The sequence below is a fragment of the Tenrec ecaudatus genome, chromosome 15 (genome assembly GCF_050624435.1).
Source record: "Tenrec ecaudatus isolate mTenEca1 chromosome 15, mTenEca1.hap1, whole genome shotgun sequence".
In the NCBI taxonomy this organism is placed as follows: Eukaryota; Metazoa; Chordata; class Mammalia; order Afrosoricida; family Tenrecidae; genus Tenrec; species Tenrec ecaudatus.
The window spans coordinates 35,478,744-35,482,963 of NC_134544.1; the positions used below are offsets into that span (position 1 = coordinate 35,478,744).

The 4,220-nt window shown below is 39.1% G+C and overlaps 1 pseudogene; it reads left to right on the plus strand.

Annotated features, from left to right (window-relative positions):
• Positions 1 to 610: 610 nt before the first annotated feature.
• Positions 611 to 703, plus strand: LOC142428389 (small nucleolar RNA SNORA64/SNORA10 family; annotated as a pseudogene).
• The last annotated feature ends 3,517 nt before the right edge of the window (positions 704 to 4,220 follow it).

Below are 4,220 nucleotides of genomic sequence, written 5' to 3' on the forward strand. Positions count from 1 at the left end.
TTCTCCTTTGTCTTCTCTGACTCAAGACTCAGCAGCTCTGACTTTGGCCTTGGGGAACAAGCTACCTCTTTCCTTGTCTAAATTTTCTCCTGTCCATTCAACTTGCAGCTGTAGGCACTCACACGGAACAGGTACATTTCTTGCTCTCCAAGACATCTATTTTGATTGTGAGCATTTTCACGGATGAAAATCACCCACAACAATTTTCCATGGGTAAAAGATATTTGGCTATCTGCTAATTAAGATGTAAACCTGATCCCACAGCAAGGTGAACGGAAAGAGCTTATAGTAAGTATATTTCTACAGGGTTTCCAGTGACCCAACCCATTTTTTGCTCTATCTCTATTTCTCACATCATGTTTATCATGCCCCTTCCCAAAGACCCATTATCTCTGTCCTTTCCAGCATCAACATCAGTAGGATATAGGTCTGCGGGGAGTTTCCTGTTAAAAACCCAAGCCTTGTGCAAGTGAAAATATTTGGACATGCTTGAAATTTCATCCAAGATGCAAAAAAAGTGTCAGTCCCCTCTAAATTGTTTGGCCTAAATGGTAGGAAACCCAGATTGTTGATATAAAAGTGACGTTATTTACACCTGCCACAACACATGTGACTTTCGTAAAAAGGAGAGAGAGAGAAAGGATGCCCTCAGGACCTCGGGCAGGCCTCCTGTGGCCTGTCCCTTCTGGGGGGCGTGACAGGCCCTGGGGGGGAAAAGTGACTTTATATGAGGAAAATTACCTTGGAATGTCCGCCATCCCTAATGTTTCTATCGCTTGTTGTACATGACAGGCATTTGCACTGTGAGACTGCAGTGTCTTCCACAGATGGTGCAGCCCCATTCCTGGTCATGGGGGACAGTTTCCCAACAAAGGAGGCTTTATTCTCCCCTGTATTCCTTTTACACGCTGCAGACGTCTTTCCCTCCCTATTTTCCTTCTTTTTCTTGAACAGCATATATTGCTTTGGCCGCAGCCTTGTGGAATTTTGTTCATAGATCAACATCCATAAAAAACTAATAATAAAGAACTAATAATAAATCTCTTTTCATTCTCCCCACTGGAATGCATTAGGGTTATGGCTTTGGAAAGGAAGTCAGACCAGCTGGGTTATCTCAGCTGGCTGTGCCTCTGGTGGCGACATGTCGTCAGGAGGACACATTTATGAATCCCGGAGTTATCTAGGCTTTAAAAAAAATCCAGACTATAGCTTGTAGTGCTACGAAGCAGGTATCAATAATGTGAGGAAGGAAATCTCAGCCATGACTTCTTAGGTTGAGGGAGTTCGAATAGAATTTGGCATTCTAGAACATATTTATGCTTAAAATGCCTCAAAGAGCTTTAAACATAATGAGTTTAGCATTTATAGTCTTGGTACCATGAGGGAAATAAAGAAGTTGTCCTACATTTGGAAATGTATTGCATCTAATTGATGATTTTAGGAAGCGTCTTCGTCATAGCATTACTTTAAAAGAGAGATTATCATTTGAGGTCCTATAGTTATATGCTTTCAGACAGAGATTGAGAAATTTATTAGTAAGTCTTCACCAATATTATTTATGATGACTAAAATTACAACCATGTAAGAATATGATCAGATAATCTAGAAAAAACTCACATGAACTGCCAGCCCAAGAAATGGAAACTTGGCTCTGTAAACCTTTTCTAAAGAAAATTCTACTCTAAACCCACAGAACAGCTGGTGTTGCTAGATTATTTCTTTTCAACTTATTTTTAATTCACTCACCACATAGAAGGAGCAGCAAGGATCACATTGATGGTTTGAAAAAAAAATCCTAGTTAGTAGAATTAGAAGAGATTTGGGTTATTATCTAACTGGGATTGTTTAGGGTTAGCGGACATTAAAATCCAGCTACTGTTTTATGGCACATGAGCAATGAATTCATGTCTCTGACCCCTGCAAACTCACCTCCCGCCCATCCCAACCATCATCACCCATAGCTGGCTGGTTCTACACTTCACCTTCAGTTCTCTTGCTTCCGAACCTTTTCTATTCTCTATTCCCTTTCTTTCTCCTCCTATGACTTCAACTTAGTGCCCTTCCCCAAACTGAAGCCAGATGCAAAGAATGGGAATGGTGGTTCACTCTTGTAAATTATAAAAACAAAAAAACCTGCTTGAATAACAATTGTTAATCAGTGCTTTTTGTTCTCTGAAGATTAAAGCTTCAGCAATTGAGAAGTTGGTTCTATTTGTTGTGTATCTTCTATGAGCATGATTTTCTCTTGGGTGTAAATGATTCACCATTTAGTTCCACGCGTAGTGCTTGTCTTATGAATCTACCCAAAGCCATCTTGGAAGAATACTTGAAGGCCTACAGCTCTACTTCTGGAAGATTGGAGATATTTGAAAATTTTATGAAATACGTGAAATGCAAAGCCAACTCACATTGTTGAAATAATTTGTTGTGAGGGCCCAGGACCCTCAAAAAAGGAAACCGCCCTGGGAATTAGGCATTGAGCTGCTAACCACAAGGTCCCAGACCCAACCAACAGCTGCTACATGAGAGGAAGATGAGGTTGCTTGTTCCACTTCAGATTTGTAATCCCAGAAACCCTAAGTAGGGTCACTATGAACCAAAATGAACTCAGTGGAAATGTTTGGTTTAAAATTTACACATACTCCCAATGGGGTTTTTAAAAGTTTATGGAAAAATAGAATTTAAAAAATTGGATTTTTTTACAAACTTTTTGAAGTCACTGTGTGTGTCCCCATAAAATGCCAGTTTCTGCCAAAGTATGTACATTATATTCTAAATTCAATCAACTCCTTTATTTAGACAATATCTAGACTATAGTAGTTGAGACATCATAAAGATGAATAAACAGATATCTAGATAGAGCAAGGATAGTTCTGATAATCCAAAACAATATATCATGTACTATTAATTCCTATTTGACTTTGCAATGCCTGATAGAATATTTTAATTACAGATTTGCCTTTTGCATGATGTTTTTCTTGGGCAAATAATGAAATTGGTTTGCATTAGATGAGTAAACATTGAGTGACCACGGGGGCAGCCTCGATTCTGCATTGTATATTTTCTTGCAGATAAAAATGATATGCATAAGTGGGAGTTGATACTGCATAAATAAATGAGAATTATATGCTAAGGACATGCTTTAGTAATGTATATTTTTAGAATGGAGCAAGAGAAGGAAAGAGAGGAGAAATGCCAGAGTCAGAGAAACTTGTCAGTCCCTGCTTCATCTACCTGAGAAGACTTCATGAAGGTAGAAAGAAATGGAAGTTTTCATCTAGCTGACTGATAGTCCCCTCTGTCATTGAATTATGAAGTCAAGGCCTACACAAACATGACTTTTGATGAGGTTTGTAGCAAGCAGATCTAAGAATCTTTGTATTACCAGGGTTTGCTGCTGTCAGCAGCCTATGATGCAAGCTCTAATTCACAGTTGGATGTCCTGCAGCACTTGCTCCTGGGAGAAATGGCAGCCACCAAACACCCCATAATTAAAATGTAGAAGCTGGGCAACTTAGAAAGTCTGCTAAAGTAGGCTGGGACAGCTGAAGAAAGGCAAATGCAGAGATAGAAGAGATTTTTTTCACAGAATTAAAAAGGGGAATATGACAGAATGTCAGCTCGGCTTTTCCTTCTGTGTGACGCAGGGTACCTGGGTTTTCAAAATGAAAAGATCAGATAAGATGTCCTTCAATACCTCATTTCCAGTCCGATATGTGAATTGAGCTATTCCTGCATTTAAAACGGTCCCTATAACTGCTTTCTCCCTCCGTTTCCTATAAAACTGAACTGCAAACACCTGTCCTACTAATTAAATTTTAAAGAAAGCAAGACAAAGCTAATGAAAGCCTCCATCCTTCCCCCAGTGTCTCGAGCCAGAAAGAATGAGAAATCATTATTAAACACTTCCTATTTCTGCCTTAAATGCTTCCATTAATTTAGTCGATCTATCCAGCTAACACAAGAGCTACTTAGGTTGAGTAGAACTTTTTGTAAGAGAAAGTCAAATAATTTTGAAAAGATTTAGAATTCAAATTCATTGCACCAACATAAACAACATTGCCTGTTACTTTTATTGTCACACTCCCATAGTCGCAGATTTTCCACTAAATAGGATATGCTAACGACTGGATTCCACCAAAGTGAAGTTCCCCTGTAATGACCATAATAATTGTGTGTGGTGCGTGTGTGTGTGTGTGTGTGTGTGTGTGCGTGTGTGT